Genomic DNA, 18,439 nt, shown 5'->3' on the forward strand with positions numbered 1-18,439 from the left:
GGTCCAGGGTTTGAATACGATCTGTGATAATTTCCTGCATGTTTTCCCCCTCAATTTCAATTAATTTTTATTTGTAAGGGACAATGTGCAATTAAAACATAAATGTAACCATTTTATGCATTGCACCAGAGTTAGCCTTAGGCTAATTTACACAGGTACACACACACATATGCACCACATGATAAAGGGGTGTAGCGGTATGCACAGCACACAACACAACCCCCCCCATTCACACACACACACACACACACACACACACACACACATCCCATCAGCCCCCCCATCGCCTAGCTGTCCTGTCAAAAATTAAAGGCAGAAAAGCCACGAAAAATTATCTTAAAAAATCCCCAGCTAAGCCAAATAAATTAATAAATCAATCAATCTCTATTTTGGACCATAAGTAAGTCCAGTAGATAATATATTCAGACTTGCAACCAGCGACCACATAATCCCCAGACAGCCACACTATAGAACACCTACAGTAACTCCATTGACATTGACATTGACAGGAACATGTATCACATAAAACTTTGGCCCGTGAGTTAATCTAAACCAGGAGGCTGTTCCTGTTATCTATTATTCTAGTCTAGCATTGACAGACCTAGCTCCACAGAGCTGTGGAGATAATTCAATCTAAAAGATTTTTCCTGTTAATGGCTCACTGATTTAGTATCAGTGTCTTTGTGTCCCAACTGGCACCGGCAGATGCCCGCCCACCAAGAACCTGGCTCTGTCCAAGGTTTCTGCCTAAAAGGAAGTTTTTCCTCACCACTGTCGCACTAAATGCTTGCTCTTGGGGGAATTGTTGGGTGTTTTGTAAATTATAGTGTGGTCTAGTCGTACTCTATCTGTAAAGTGTATCAAGATAACTCTTATGATTTAATGCTATGAATAAAATTGAATTGAATTGATTTATAAAAGTTATAAAGTCAGTGGTTACAATGTTTATAGACAGTTCTACAAATCAGCAGGACACTTTGAGGGAGCAAAAGTGTTTTTTGCTTATGTCTCCATCTGCTGGTTTTAATTTGATATCTGGTTTAAGATCAAATTGTATAGCCCATCAGTGCAATTATTTTTAGTTGTGCAGATCTGAAAAGTCAACATATTTTCATCTGTAAAAGTGGATATCCTAGGCTATGTAAATGTCTGACACATTCCTCATCTTCCATGATCTCACGGAACATCTTAGACAGCCAATCATTCAACATCATTGGAAGTTAAATCTGACAATATTTATCCATTTAATATATGTGATTACAATGTATAGCAACAATTCACAACTTACTAATTTGAAGTCTTTATAATGAAGCAGTGTACAGATTCCTTGTGTTATTTTACAAGGCAAAATTTACAGTTTGTTTTATTTCTAACATAAAGGTTGTGTTTTTACTCAAGTAACCATGCATTATATATGTTTGATCTCCTGAGTAATGGAGGAATAATGAGTTTTTTTTTTCAAATGTACAGCTGTCAATATTAAATAGTGGCTTGTACACACCTTCTAGTGGGTGCCAAGAAAGCTATACTTGGCAAGAAGCAAATTGCATTCAGAATGTTCGAACACTGTACAGACTTAGGCAACAAACTAGTACGTTGATTTTGAAGACTTTATTTCTCATTCAAATTGTCACATTAAAGTCTAAGAAGATGCTCTGCCTATAGCACTTTGAGATACGGTGTTGTAGTGTGCTGCTTCACTGCTGCCTCATTATCATGTTATCATAAATGTACATAATCATGCAGCGTACTGAGGAGATCTGAGGAATGCCAGAGGAGAGAAGAAAGAGGAGAGAAGGTGTTTATTGTAGTAGAAGCAGCACAGCAGTGCAGAACCTGAGATAACCACTATGACGCTCCGCCTAGAAGAGGCTCTGGTCTCTGGTTTTGGTACCAATCTGGTCCTGAAAGGCTGAAGCACCCGCTCCCATTGAGTGAGAATGGCCTGACGGGCTCCGGCCCACCGGCCCGGTCCAGTCAGGCGGTACTGATAAGGAGTGCAGGGACCCAGCCAAACCTCCAGAGCCAGTCTGGGGTCCTTCAGAAAGAGCCACAGTATGTTTGGCCGAACCCCCACCTGCTCTGCCAGAGAGTCCAGGTAAGGAATGTAGTCCACCTGGAGGGGGTTCTGCTCTGAGCAGGCATATCTAACAGAGGGAGCCACAAAAAAAAAATAAAAAAAATATTAAAACAAAAAAAAACAACTTTTTTTTGATTGGGCATTTTTAGGCTTTTATTATATAGGACAGCTGAACATGTGAAAGGGGAGAGAGAGGGGGAATGACATGCATGAAAGGGCCGCAGATCGGAGCTGAACCCGGGGCCACTGCGACATGGACTGAGGACTTTTGTACATGGGGCACACGCTCTACCACGTGTGCTAACCAGGTGCCCCAAAACAGCTATTTTTATATGGAATTTATCGAAATAAAGAGCTTCAAATTAAAGCAAACATGAATAATGTTATACTAAGAAAGAGAAATGTAAGAGATTGTATACTCATATGAACAACACATGTACAGTACATGCAGAAACACATACATTTCATCAATCTTCATATACACAAGTTAAAGCTATAGTGCGTAGTTTCTGTCTCCCCCATGAGGAATTCTAAGTAATGACAACAAAACTGTCGGTGCATCCACATGATACAAGCCTTCCATGATCGTGCTTCACCCCCACCCCTCCTCCACACAGTTGCTAGTAGAGAAGGAGGACATGGAGGATTAAAAAAACATGATGGAATCTTCAGAAGAGGTCATTATCTTCATTTGAGTTTCTGCGCGGACGACACCAATTTCTAAACACAGCCATACTGAGAAATACAGAGGGAGCTGATAGTCTTAATTAACTTTGTATCAACTCATTTGGCAATAGCTTGGATGTAATGGACGTTCATTATCATAAAAAACGTTACATCGCAATCTATTCCATGGCTTGTCTTAGATGGCTAAATTGTGGTGCTGGATTATTTGTCTTGTTTTAGCTTAGTATGGATCTACAATTTAGTTTCACACTTATTTCCTACCTCAGGTGCATGGTTACTGTATCTTTTTCAATTTCCTTCATCATGGTCTCTTCTGAGGGGAGGGTCGTGAAGCCTGCATGGGGAGAAAAAAAAAAAAATCAGTCAACTTGAAATTCACACACACACACACACACACACTAAAATATTTGAACAATGAACTTTACCCTAATGTTCTATTTGGGGTCCTAGAGACCCCAGGTCCTTTTTAACATGTCATAAACATACAGTACTTAACATTGTTAAAGGTCCTATGACATGCTGCTTTTTGGATGCTTTTATATAGGCCTTAGTGGTCCCCTAATACTGTATCTGAAGTCTCTTTTATATAGGCCTTAGTGGTCCCCTAATACTCTATCTGAAGTCTCTTTTATATAGGCCTTAGTGGTCCCCTAATACTGTATCTGAAGTCTCTTTTATATAGGCCTTAGTGGTCCCCTAATACTGTATCTGAAGTATTTTATATAGGCCTTAGTGGTCCCCTAATACTGTATCTGAAGTCTTTTATATAGGCCTTAGTGGTCCCCTAATACTGTATCTGAAGTCTTTTATATAGGCCTTAGTGGTCCCCTAATACTGTATCTGAAGTCTCTTTTATATAGGCCTTAGTGGTCCCCTAATACTGTATCTGAAGTCTTTTATATAGGCTTTAGTGGTCCCCTAATACTGTATCTTAAGTCTCTTTTATATAGGCCTTAGTGGTCCCCTAATACTGTATCTGAAGTCTTTTATATAGGCCTTAGTGGTCCCCTAATACTGTATCTGAAGTCTCTTTTATATAGGCCTTAGTGGTCCCCTAATACTGTATCTGAAGTCTCTTTTATATAGACCTTAGTGGTCCCCTAATACTGTATCTTAAGTCTCTTTTATATAGACCTTAGTGGTTCCCTAATACTGTATCTGAAGTCTTTCCCGAAATTCAGCCTTGGTGCAGAATTACAGCCACTAGTCACTAGCCACAATGAGCTTTACTACAGCCATTTCTGTGTCTGTATGCTATACAGTGTTTTAAATGCTATTGAGGAGGAGAGAGGGGGGGAGGGGGGGGCAAGTTGGAAGGTGGGGGTGTGGCCTTGACCAACTGCCATGCTTCGCTCGTTTGCAAGCCATGATGTCTCTCTCTCTCTCATGGATGGGCCAAATTCTCTGGGCGGGCAAAGCAGAGAAAGGGGAGGTAACCTTTCCCCTTACAACTTCATAAGGAGAAGATTCCAGATTGGTCCATCTGAGCTTTCATTTTCTTAAAGGCAGAGCAGGATACCCAGGGCTCGGTTTACACCTATCGCCATTTCTAGTCACTGGGGGACCATAGGCAGGCTGGGGGAACTCATATTAATGTTAAAAAACCTCATAAAGTGAAATTTTCATGCCATGGGACCTTTAACATTCTTAGTGATTTCATACAAGCATAAAAGACCTAGTCAGTTTGAGTGCTGCATGCTACCTTTGAACACTCTTGTAGCCCAGCGTGCCTGCATCTCAGCCAGAGGGTTGATGGCCCCGAGGCTGTGGATGAAGCCCACCACTGCCAGAGTAGGCTGGGTCAGTGCAGGAGGGAACACATGCTTGTAGAGACGCAGCCTGTAACCACTTTTAGCCTGCAGAGCTGGGGGCAGGAAGGGGAAGCTGTAGTTGTACCCTGTGGCAAACACCACTACATCCACCTGTATGACACACACGCATACAATTTAAAGATTATAGATGAACATTTGTGATGGTTTTATTCTATATAACCTGACTTTAAACCATAATTCACAAGGAAATCAAGTACTGTGTGCAAAATTCAAAAAGGAAGGGAGTCCTAAAATGACATTTACAGTTACATTATATTATATGACAAATATCAGATATACAGTCTAAGAATTGTGCTAGTATATACCTCGTCTATGATGCTCCCATCAACAAAGACCACACTGGACCCACAGAACTCCTTTACATTAGGTTTCACCTGAACGCGGCCTGAGATGATCCGAGCTGGCAGGTCGTCATTCACCACAGGGATCTGTTCAAAAAAATCTGGTACACAAAATATATGGGAAGGACCTTTTTTAAAATGTGGGTGCTAGAACTATAAAATGGATACATAAGACAACTGAAAATTATATTTTTTGCACAAGTCTTGTGGTGTTTAGACTTTTTATGTGAACACTTCTAAGTTTTCCTCTGATGCCACCTGCAGGACAAACTTTATTTTGTGACCCCCCCCACTGGTAAAGCTGCACTAATAGCAAAATCATCAGTTTGTTGTGCCAATTCTTTCATATTATGGGGTGTAATGAAAATTGCTGTCTGGTACACAGCTAAATATAGGATACAGATGTAGAATCTTAGATTTAAAAAAGTTATAGCTTAACTGAAATGTTGACCACACACCAAAACAAAGATGTTTATCTAAAGTATCTAGTTACCTATGTTTTGGTTTCAGACCATATAATGCGTGGTCAAATGTTTCGTCCAGCTTCTTCTCCACCATCCCATTAATCCATGAGGGGAAGAGCTTCTGTATCATCATATCCATTCGAGAAGTCCCAACTAGATCAGCTGGGAGCCCCCTCTGTCCTACACGGCTGACCACCCACGCTCCGCTCCTGGTACTGAGGTACACCTGCAGGTCAGGTCAGTACATAAGAGGGTTAAGATTTATGTGCACAGGTTTTAGATTTTTTTTTTTATTTTTTTAGCATCACATTTGTTAAAGAATACTGCCTTTAAAAGTCTCAATACCTAAAATGGAATAAAAAGATAATGTGCAGTAGCTGTATATCAATACCACAGTAGCTGCATATCAATACCATAGTTGTACCCCAATTAAAGAGCACTGAATGTTCACGGAGTTGGAGTAGCAGCAGCTGCAGTGTGTCTCATTCAAATGTGAAAGAAAATATGGTATATAATGATTCCTGGTACCTGGGAAGTCGCTGAGGGGCAGGTGAGGCTGGGTGAAGTGTCCGGTACAAACCATCACTGCATCAAAAACACGAGTCTCCCTCTGACCCTCTCTCCTCTCCGTTTCCACCTCCCACTGGCCGGTCGCTGCAGAATCTGGGGTCTGCCTCACACTGACAACGGTAGTCTGACACACACACACGCGCACACGCACACACGCTTCACACACACTTTTATATGCTTCTAACTACATTATATGTTATAAATTCTATGTTTTTATACTGCTTATAAATGCTGAATAGAGACTTACAGGGAAGTGTTACATTTGGGTGACCGTGCCATTAAAAGCCCAGGTACTACACTCATTGTATTCCTGTCCTTTAGGAGTGAAATCAAGGATCATTCAGGTGTTATTACATTTTTACCATTAATGCCCATAAAAAGTCTAAATTCACCAGTTTATTTGACATAACCAGAATCTATATTTCCCTTGTAGGTTGTGAGTTCCACCATTTTTACAGTCTTTATTTTTTTTTTTTTAGATTATTTTTTGGGCATTGTTAGGCCTTTATTGACAGGACAGCTGAAAACATGAAAGGGGAGAGAGGGGGGAGAATGACATCCAGCAAAGGGCTGCAGGTCGGAGTCGAACCCTAGCCTGCTGTGTCGAGGAGTAAACCTCTATATATGGGTGCCTGCTCTACCAGCTGAGCTATCCAGGCGCCCCATTTTTACAGTCTTTATGAGTGAAAGGATTATGTGGTTATTGTGGTTAGTGACCTGTTGGGTTGGCCTACATGTTTTTTTTCCCCCATACAGAAAAGGACCCATCTTAAGGCTGTTTTATGCTTCTGCGTCAACTCCACGCCGTAGCTATGGCTTTCGGAGTTCTGTGTCGGGGTTCAACGCGTTTCTTTGAATCGCGGTGCATTTCACCGCCAGAACGCTACGGGGTGTGTGGTTTCCGGAGGGTCAATCGTGAAACTGCCATTTCCGACGAAAGAGAGAGAGAGACAGTTTATGTTATGTTAGCAAGCTAACTTTAGCACAACTGTCCACAAAGTACTGCTTGCTGGCGAAGTGCTAATTTCAAAACATTACTGACATATAGACACTTTACAAACAGATAACCCCTGTCATTGTAACCAAAATATGTCTGAGTTTATTTGCAAAGCTTATGTCAGTGAACTAGCATGTTGCTACTCCCCACAGTAGGCTGCTTGAAACACCGCTACGGCGGAGGGCTCGGAGAGGGGTTTGTGTCGATGCAGAGGGGTCTGCAGGGGGTACGCTGTCGATTTGACGCAGAAGCATAAAACAGCCTTTACAATCGCCCCAAACAAGCCTGAAGGTTGCTGACCTTAAAGTGTATGTGTTGCAGCAGTTTGAAGTCCTGAGCGTAGAGGCGCATATACAGCAGCACCTCAGAGTGGTGCATGTTGTTGGCGAGCTCAGCTGGAGGGGGGGGAAGTCGCTGAGCGACATTATCTCTTTGGAGCTGGTGATGACCACCGACTGATAGATGTTGGCACGTCCAGGCTCTGGCTTCTCCTACAGAAAGACAATGACAATACAGATAGTGACAGATTTTTTATCACTTCACTTGGCTGAAAATATCTGTCACAACAAATGTATGATAATACGGCCATTACAGTATCAAACATTTCCCCTGTTGCATATCTCAATCTATTAATTGAATTAAATTCAAATAACTATTTATCCCCTTGGGGCAATTTACAAGCACGAAAAGTAGTTCCGACAAGTAGAAAAATATAAAAAAAATACACAAAATGTCAAATACCATAATAAATATACATGCAAAAGTGAGTGAAAAAACTAGAGTTGAAGCTAGATTTAAAAAAGAAAGAAAACCGGTCAACCACACAAGCAGTCACCCGGATATCTTATCTCTAGGACTTATGGACATTTGAAATTCAAAGTAAAAATAATTGTAATCTTTCTGGTGGAAATGTATAGCATAAGCATACAGAATATTAATCAGCAACTGGCAAAATTCAAAGTAAGGCTATTACTTTTTTTCTATAGTGTAAGCAACATGCTCAAAGTCTTGTAGGGAAGTCTATCAATAACAGTGTGTTATTATTGATTGAATATTGTTTCTATATTACCAGCACAGAACAATTATTATACATTAATGATTTCTGTTTCAGTGCTGCTAAATGACAATAAATGAAAATAAACAACTATTATTTACCATGGTGTATCCTACTGTATAAGCAAACCAATCGACCAAAAAAGTCAAAGTGGTACCCAAATTACAAATGTGATTAATGGGTCAAACTCCCAGAAACTGTGTAGTGCTTTAAGAGCCCTCTCAGTTGAGCTGTGAATGACAATTTTGTTTATCATAAATAATCTTCCAACAGCATGAGATCTTGGATTATAGAGGTTATACTGTATTTTATTTACTGTCCGATTTACATGTATATTCCTTCACGGCCTAACATTAAAAACACACTCAAATTAGTAGGATTGCAGTGCATGGTATAAAAGAAATAAAAATATGAGCTTATAAGGGTTTATGTGAAAGCATTGCCCCTCACCTTAAATCTCAATAGACCTCCAATGTCATGGCTGCTCTCAAAACAGGTAGGCTCCAGACCTTCATCCAAACAGGCCTTGATGCTGGTCAGACCAGAGATCCCCGCGCCGATCACTGCCACCTTCTGAACCATGCTGGAGAGGAAGAGCGGCTGACAGCAATGCTTACTTTGATTTGGTGTAGAGCAGGGACTGAAGGAAGGAGAAAGGTGTGTGCTGTTTTCTAGTGTGATGTGAAGCAGTTTTGACTGTGTTTCACACCCCATTGTGTTTGAGTGTGTGACGGGGCGCATGCCTGCCTGCCTTGCGTTCATCAAATTCCCCATAGTAATCCCGTAGCGTTCTTGTGCACAAATTTAACATCTAATACTGCGGTGATTTATAGGCTATAGCTATATCCATCAATGCATCATTCTCTATTGTTTAAACCCATACCGTTTGTCACAAACATAACCATTTATAATAATCACACAACACTTACGTCTTTGTTAACTGCATTGCTGTTTAAAAGGTAACAGTATAACATGTAGTCTTTGTAGCTTACCGGCGTCTGCTCTCTTTTGCTGATAAAGGAAAGTTTGCCGCGATCGGGGAGTTTAAATGACGTTAGTACATCCGGGGTAACAGGAAGTGACCGGAATTAGAAGTAATTATTTTATTGTCCGCCAAGTTATCTTGTGGCTTAGTGCAATGTTTTTGTGAGTCAGGTAAATAATCTTCTGTAAATTTCTAGCCTATTAGATCTAATAATTCTAAAAAATAGCTTTTAATGTCTGCTCACCTTAGCCACCCCTGTATGTTAGTTTTGGTTGGTATGTTCCAATTCCAGGGGCGCGCTACAGGTGTTTATAGACTGGCAGTTTCAGTTGTTCGTGGAGCTAGAGGGGTAAGGACGTAAGTCTGTGGAAGGCTCAGGTGACTAGTTTGGAAAAGTCAACTTATATACAGCTGTATCTCTGCATCATTTATCAATTTTTGACTCTCACGTCAATTTAAAGTATTTTTTTTCTCTTTTTTTTTTAATTAATTTTGGTTTTGTTAATTGTTTGTTTTGCCTGTGGGCCTTAATTGGGACAATAATAATAAAAGCCCATCATTTCAACATCCTCTTTGACTCATCCTGAGTGTCAATATCTGCTCACGACTACTCTACTACATCTACCCTCAACAGAGTGGTTCATTTGCATATACATTTTTTTAAAGCTTTAAGTTGCTTGAGTTAATCAAGGATGATTATATTAAAGTGTAAATTTGGTAAATGACAGATGAGTACTAAACTAGATTAATCACACAATCTCATGACAGCTATTGTGACATTTGTCTGTTGTGCGTTTTGCTGTCGTGTTGTGAGATTGGAAGTGCATGGAGGGACGCCCACTCTTCAACTGCACACACTGCCATGACAGAGCTGGATTTAACATTCAACATAAACTTAAATAAAAACTAAAAACACAATTTGAGGGTACTTCCATAGATCTCAGATACTGACCATGGTAAGAACACCACAAGGGGACAGATTACATATTACATTAAATATTATCTAATCCTATCATATCTCATGTATTGCTCTTCTCCTACAGTACACAGTCCCTTCTACCCCCAATGGTTATGGTTTACTCATTTCACCTCACCGTGTATGAACACACGTTTTTTTTCCTTGTTTCCATACTTGCCTAAACCATGTGACTGTTCATAACATTTTCCTTGACACTGTGTGTATTGTAAAAAAACATGTTTTCTTCACTTCGTCATAATTTGTTGGAATTTTTATTTCTCAGACACGTGATTGTGATTTAGTGTTTTTCTGCATCAGTAAGCCTCAATTTAGGATGTTCTCCATGCTACATAATGGACTGACCTTTGAAACTGACACAGCTGTAAGCAGAGTGCAATTACTTTCACAATTTTATAACCCCATATTATTAAATACACCACATTTGTACACTACATTAAAAGTGGGAGGCTGTCTTTCTCCCTCTGCATGCCAAACACAAACAGAATAAATTACAGTACATACATTACGTCACTGCATCTTAAATCATTTTGGATATTAAAGATGGACCCAGTTTTCATCATATTAGTCCCTCAGAAAAATCTTGCACCTTCCAGAATCTGGGCTGCACCCTGCAGCACGGGAAAAATCTCATTTTTAGACAGAAGGGCAGCTATTGTGACAGCTGCTCCAAATGTGAGCAGCCAGGGAGAAAATAGGACAGACGGCTTGCTCTCTGGTTCTGGTACCACTCTGGTTCTGAATGGCTGAACCACCCGTTCCCACTGAGTGAGGATAGCCTGACGGGCTCCGGCCCACTGTCCAGGCCCCGAGAGACGATACTGATAAGGAGTGCAGGGACCAAAGAAGACCCTCACCCACAGCACAGGATCTCTCAGTAGTAGTCTCAGGAAGTTAGGGCGAACCCCGACCTGTGATTGGAAGTCTATCAGAATGGTTGCGTCTCATAAAGTAACACAATTTTATATAGAGCTGAACTGGACTGACCTGCTCAGCCATGAAATCCAGGTAAGGGATGAAGTCTACCTGGAGAGCCGCCTTTCGCGGGCAGTTATAGCTGCGAAAATAAGGAGCAGATTCGTTCAAATGTCATTTTTAACACAACATATTTTAAAGGAGAAATCCGGTGCAAAATGAACCTAGGGGTTAATAACACATGTGTACCAAGTCAACTGTTCTCTGGGATATGATATCATGCTAATCGAATGTGAACAGTTTTAGCGCAAACCACTAATTAGCTTATAAAGCTAGTCGTCGTGGCACAGATAAAGTAAAAAGAAATCGCTATTTCTATACCACTAACAAGGCTCAAAATAGCACTACACTTCCACGGTAGCATAATGAGGGTCCCTACATGTAAACCGAAGCATTGAGAACTTTGTAAGTGTACAGGCAGTTTATTAAAAAGATAGTTTAGAAAGACACCATCTTGGGAAAACAGTCCGACGTGTTGAACGACGAACGTGTGCATATATTTTAATAAACAGATATAATTCATGCATTTCCATGTAATTACATTTCACAAACGTAATTCCTATCGACCCAATGGGAAACCACGGACCATGGGAGATTTCAAGTGACAGTTCACGTAGCACGGCGTTCATCGTTCGACTGGTTGTGACTGTTTTCCCAAAATGGCGCCTGCCTGTATATATGAACGGTACTGTTTTTATAAACTATCTTTTTAATAAACTGTCTGTACACTTACAAAGTTCTCGATGCTTCGGTTTACATGTAGGGACCCTCATTATGCAACCGTTGATGTGTGGTGAATTTTGAGCCTTGTTAGTGGTATAGAAATAGCGATTTCTTTTTACTTTACTTTGCCCTGGCGACTAGCTTTATAAGCTAATTAGTGGTTTGCGTTAAAACTGGTCACATTCGATTAGCATGAAAACATATCCCAGAGAACGGTCGACTCGGTACACTTGTTATTAACCCCTAGGTTCCACAATTCTGCTTTCTACAGAAGAACATGACTGATTTGCCTGTACTATAAAAAGGACATCAGTGTAAAGATGGTGCATACCTTTTCATGTTTCTCTTCCTCTCAGACTCAATGACTTCCAGCATTTTCTCTTTACATGGAAGACGGCTCAAACCTTGAAAATAAAAACACAGAAACTGGTACATTTTGCTCCTCAGTCCTGAGTGTGTGTGTGTACATTTTAAGCTCATAATTGTTTACCGGCAAAGACCTTAACAGCCCACCGCGCCTGCATTTCCACAATAGGCATGATTGGTCCTTTCGTCTGGAAAAGACCCATGACGGCCAGTGTGGGTTGTGATAGACAAGGAGGAAACAGTGTCCTGAAATTTTTGTATCAGACTTATTACATGCTAGTAAAAAAAAAGTAATTATTGGTTATCATACATTTAACTTAAATGTTTTAAAATGTAGAATGTAATTTTGTATTCAGTGAAATGCTGAATGTATACATTTATTTGTCCAACTATATTTAAAAAGGCATATCAATAAAACTATTAAAGGAATAGTGCTAACATTTTTGGGAAATAGTTAAATGAAAAGATTGATACTGCTCAGTGTAAATATGAAGCTGGAGCCAACAGCCAATTATCTGAGCTTAGTTTAGCTTAACATCAGAACAGGGAAATAGCTAGCCTGGCTGTGTACAAAGGTAAAACAATCTACCTACCTACCAGCACCTCTACACCATGGTGATGTGCTCGACTAGAGCCCATTCAAGCCCATTTCCAATTTTTCCAAATCGAGGCACCAATCACAACCGTTGAGGCGGGCTTTACACGATGACAATAGTGCAGCGAAGGCAAGCAACATGACGGCCACTGCTTCGCTGTCGCTGCTACGTCACCCGGATCGTTGGTCTGATTGGTTGAAGGACTATCCAATTGCGCCCAGAGGCATTTGAGCGGCGTCCGTTGGTGACGCCCCTTTGGAAATGCGCTGCGAATAAAGCTTGTCCAGACCCACTCTCAGTTACAACTGAGAAGGGTCTGGTGTCAACCAGGCTATGAACTGGCAGCAGCATTGACGTCAATGTTTCTATTTGATTCGATGACCTACTTCGTCGGATCAAGCCTTTCATTCACCATAAAAGAACTCATCTTAACCCAGTAAGTTTACAAGAGAGACTTGCAGTCACTCTGAGAGTCCTGGCATCTGGTTGCCCTTGAACTCGTCCATGCTTCCTGTTTCCGCTTTGTGGTGCATGACCTTTGGTCGTGCACTTAAAATCCTGGCACGCCAGCGAGATCTACGTCATTTTGACGTCACATGTGCGCGTGCCAGGTCGGCTACGGTGACTGTAAAAAGGCCTTTAGGCCCGCCAGCAGCTCAGCTAAATAGTCTAGGGCTCCAGCTACATATTTACCGTACCGACATTAGTGTGTTATTTATCTTCTCATCTATCTCATAAGTTAGATGTGTTATTTGATGTTTATTGGCTCAGTTAATCAGGTTTCTAACTGTGGAGGTTAAATCTACCTTCTTTTCAAAATAAAAGTTGTCAGCCCCTATGTATACAAAACTCTATCCCCTGTATACTTACTTGTACAATGTCAACTCTTTGTGAGGCCCCTCAGATAAAGCTGGAGGCAGGAATGGGAAGTTTCCATTATAACCTGTACAGAAGACCACAGCGTCAATGTTCTCCTCCACAGTGCCATCTTCAAATTCAACTCCAGAATCCTTGAATCCTTTCAGATTGGGTTTCATTACTAGCGCTCCCTGAAGGATTCGACTAGGAAGGTCATCATTGATCAAAGGCTTTTTGTCCAAAAGTCTGAGAAAGAAAGGAAATGATAGGAGTCAACCGAACCAAATATTGCTACAAATATTACATCACATTCAAAATGACACCTTTGTATTTGCTAGTGGTCTGCACAGCTGACACCATGCTCACACTGGGATTGTGAAAAATGTGTCACCTGTGTCTGGGCTTCAGGCCATACAGTTTGTGGTCACATTTGGGGTTCAGTGCTCTCTCTACTGCCCAGTTGACAAGAGTGTTGGGAAGAAGCCGTATGAGGATGTTGTTGAACCTGGTGATAGCTGTCATGTCCATGGGAAGACCATTAGTGGCCATCCTGCCCATCACCCAGGCACCCTGGCGTGTGCTGAGAAATGTCTGTCAAAAAAAAGGAAGACTGAATGTGAATACATGGGACATTTATTCTGTTGGTATAACTATGTGCAGTGCAATGAAAGAGGTCAGGTCTCTTGGTTCTCTACCAAACAACAAAGAAGCTTTTCTATTCGTCTCCTGTCTTACCATCTCTGCAGATCTACTGATCTCCACTGCAATATCACCTCCAGAATTGCCAATGCCAACCACCACCACCCTCTTTCCTCTGCAGGCATCTGCATCTTTATATTCGCAGCTGTGAAAACACCTGCCAGAAAACGTCTCATAACCTGGACAGATGGTGCAACAGATCAAAGGAAAAATATTAATAACATTTCTGGCAGGCATGTGCAGATGTACAGTAAATCAACCCGCTATACTCCTCCATCTTTGAAAAGTGTTATCTATTTGTTTACCGACCTGGAAAGTCTGACAGGGGTAAGGCTGGGTGGGTGTAGTGGCCTGAACACACCAGAACTGCATCAAAGACGTGTCTCTCCTCCTCTCCATCCCCATTAATGGTCACTATGTCCCACTGACCGGACAGAGAGAAATCTGGCCTTTGTGCAACACTCCTTACAGTGGTCTAAAGCATGCATGTCCACATTCACACAAACATATATACATGCATCAATAAACTTTGACTTTACATAGCATGTTGTAAAAACTTGTGAAAAGGCAGTGACACTCCTGGCTTGACGACCTGGAAATGAATGTATCGGAGCAGGTCAAAGTGGTCAGCATAGAGCCTGAAGTACTGCAGCAGCAGGGAGTTGTGCATGTAGTTTGGATAGTCAGCAGGCATAGGAAAATCACTGAAACACATCATCTCTTTGGAGGTGTTGACCACCAAGGAGCGATAGATGCTGGATCGCTCTGGCTCAGGTGATTCCTGTGAACACAAACATCACTCTGATGACATTTTACTGTTTAATCAATCGTGTGCACAAGCTAAGAAAATCTTTGTTCATATAACTGCATTTTTTCTAGATGAGGTGAAAGCTATTTGGCCATAGGCTACAGCATCAGAAGACAAATCCAGAACTGGCAACAAGATTAAAATGTGGGATACTCTTTTACAGTGACCCCACTCACCTTAAATTTCCACAGGCCGCCGATGTCATCACTGCTTTCAAAGCAGACAGGCTCCAGGCCCTCATCAACACAGATCTTGATACAAGCCAGACCAGAACTGCCTGCTCCAACCACTGCCACACGCTGAACCATTGCTGAGCACTGAGGAAACAGGACTAAGCAGGGGTCTTCAACGTTTTTTAAACCAAGGACCCCTTTACTTAAAGAGAGACGGAGCAGGGACCCCCTACTACATATATTGTATAAAATGAAGGGCCTACAATAATGTGTGGGCGGCCTAAAGTCTTTATACATACCTTTTTTGCACAGAACACTAAGCTATCAAAATAATAATTGTTGGCAGGATTTTATAAATCATCTTTTAATGTTACACATACATGTGGCCCAGTGAATCCTTAGGATTACCTGTATCTGTGGATGGCTATCCTTAGCGACTACCTTAGGCCAGTAAGCCTATCATCAGTGGGGATTTATATTTGCTAATAATTTGTTGGATTCATGTTAAGGAATTTTAATTTTTGAAAAAAAAACTTCCAAAAATTAACAATAATTTGGAGACCCCCCACTGCAGTGAATCTGAAGACCACCTAGGGGTCCAGGACCCCCCTGTTGAAGATCTCAGGTCTACAGCCATGCTAGCACCTCTGTGAGGCTGTACTTAGGCACAGTGGTGCTTTTAGGTAAATTCTAAGATCAGCATGCTAGTAGTGACAGTGAAAATGCTCACATATCAGTGGTAATATTAGCAGGTACCATCTGGCTTTAGCCTGTTAGTATGCTAATGTTAGCTAATTAGTACTAAACACAAAGTACAGCATGAGGCTAATGGGAATGTCATTAGTTTTGTAGGTATGTTGTCATCAACCAAATCATTGGGCAGACTTAAATCTTGACCTTATTATGACACTAGATGAACAATTATAGCATCAACAAATGCATTTGAATTTATCCACGACAATCCATCCAATAGTTGTCCGGATATTTCACTCAAAACCATACGTGGAAAAAAAGACCTGCTCTTGGAGCTACAAGGAAAGTCAGAGGATATTCAGGCATTAGAATTTACTCTGTAGGGACCTTGAATATCCACAGCAGATTTTTACAGCAATCCATACAATAGTTGTCAAGATATTTCAGTCTGAGGCACACATATCAGCCTCATGTGGCGCTACACTTCTACACTCTAGTACAGAGTACAGTTTTGTAAAACACAGCTAAGTTTTAAGTGTTGGTAACATCCTAAAACAGGTAACACTTATTTACAGAACGAACAGCAATGTCAAGTACCTCTTAAGTAGTTTAAAAAGTTTAGGAATTGCTGAAGGTTTGAGGAAGTGGATCACTTTACAGAATGTGTATTGTGCATGTCAAGAGAGGCATTTTTGGCAGGGGAACAACCAGCAGAACAATCACAATACTCTATTATTATTATTATTATATTATTGAAGTCTGAAAGAATGCTCTCACCGTCTTACACTGATTGCAGGTCCGGGGGCAGCTGCGATCACATTCTTACCAGCCTCTAAACTCACATGAACTGAGCCGTTGCTTATCGACCAATCTAGTAAACAGTATCGCAGGGGAGGGACTTTAACCCTGTTTCCTGGAGCGGAAATGTCTCCACATAGTGACTCTGAAGAGAAGTTAAAGAGAAAGAAGGGGAAAGTTAACCTTTGACGTGCACACCCAGGGCCGGCGATTGTTATAGGCGAACTAGGCGATTTCCTAGGGCGTCAAATGTGTTGGGGGCGCCGTGTCGCCCTTAGGTCTACTTCTCTTTAATAATAGAATTAGAATGACAAGCGAAATAAAACATGATTATTAAACATCATCATCCTAGGGCGCCCTCTCAGTCATACGTTTGCTTGTCAACCTGATTATTAGATTGAATTGATAATTATCGATAATTTCCTAATTGGGGGAAACTTCAAACTAATGATTTAGTTTGAAGTTCCCGTGACGTGACGTTTCCAGTCTATGGGTCAGACTCAAACACACGGAGCTCTGAAGCAGACCTGTGCGTCGCATAGTGTCCACTCTCGCTGTAAAAATAGAGACGAGCAGCGGCACAGACCACGGAGCTGCTGCAGCACGCCTTCCGTGGTCTGTGCAGCTTCAGGTTTATAAAGGACGCGCTCTGCTGTGGGCATGCTGCAGCAGATGTGTCACGTTTGTGCTTCGTGTATTTCGGCCGTAGTTTCGGGTTTCCACCTCCGATGTAGAGCAGCGTACAGCCTCTTCCCTAAACTTTGTCTCATTCAGAGACCAGAGACCCAAACGGGGCTCTGTGTCTGTCAGACGGTCTGAGATCTACCGTATCAGCAGAGCAATCACGTAATGCACAGCAGGCTATAGTGCAGGTAGATTATTTTCTGAAAAATAGTGACTTTATTCTTGTAATAGCCTATTATCACTTTATTTTTCTCAAAATATCACGACTCCTCCAAATCTCAGAGAACACAGATGAGATATATTTTAAGTAGAAATATGTAATCTATTTGAATATGAGACTGAAATATTAAAGTCCAGGGGTTTATTAATTAATTAAAATGAATTCATGTATCATTGAGGTGAATAACTGTCATATGCACATTTAAGGAGGTTACTTCCTCAACAAAAGAAGCAAAAGAGGAGGGAGGAGTAAATGATGCCTATAGGCTACAAGTGTGCTGACTCAGATATAATTAGAAAAGTTGAACCAAAGGAGAATAAATAGTTGAAAGCAATACAGAATGCCTGAGAGCCTTACTGCATTATATTCCATTATGTTTTTATATTTGTATGTTTGCCTTTACATAAAGATATTCCCAGCATAAATTGATTCAGAAAAAGGTAGAAATAGGTGCATACAAATTCACCAGAATGCAGGAAATGAAGTGTTAAATGGTCAAAATTTTCAGGGGGTGGACCCCCAGACCCCCCTGCATCATTAGTCACCATGCACACAAATCTGGAAACAAAATACTGGCCTTTGGGTTGCCAGACCAGTTATGATTAGACCACATGTTGGTGCCATCTAACTTACATGCAAGCTAGAAACTAAAATGAACATACACTGCTACTCTATCGCTGACACAGTGCTGTGCTCTGGCAATGCGAGACTAAGGTGGGGGGGCACAAAACTCAATCTCGCCTAGGGCAACCAAAGGGCTAGAGCCGGCCCTGTAGCACACCAAACCACACTGAGGAATAAATTAGCTTAAACTAGTATTATATGTTTCCTTCACAAAACCTGCTCCACTTATACAATTA

General features: G+C 41.2%; 1 pseudogene; it reads right to left on the reverse strand.

The window, feature by feature from the left end:
* Positions 1 to 1,596: 1,596 nt before the first annotated feature.
* On the reverse strand, positions 1,597 to 16,826 carry LOC116058977 (annotated as a pseudogene).
* Positions 16,827 to 18,439: the final 1,613 nt, after the last annotated feature.

This window comes from Sander lucioperca, chromosome 11, assembly GCF_008315115.2.
Source record: "Sander lucioperca isolate FBNREF2018 chromosome 11, SLUC_FBN_1.2, whole genome shotgun sequence".
In the NCBI taxonomy this organism is placed as follows: Eukaryota; Metazoa; Chordata; class Actinopteri; order Perciformes; family Percidae; genus Sander; species Sander lucioperca.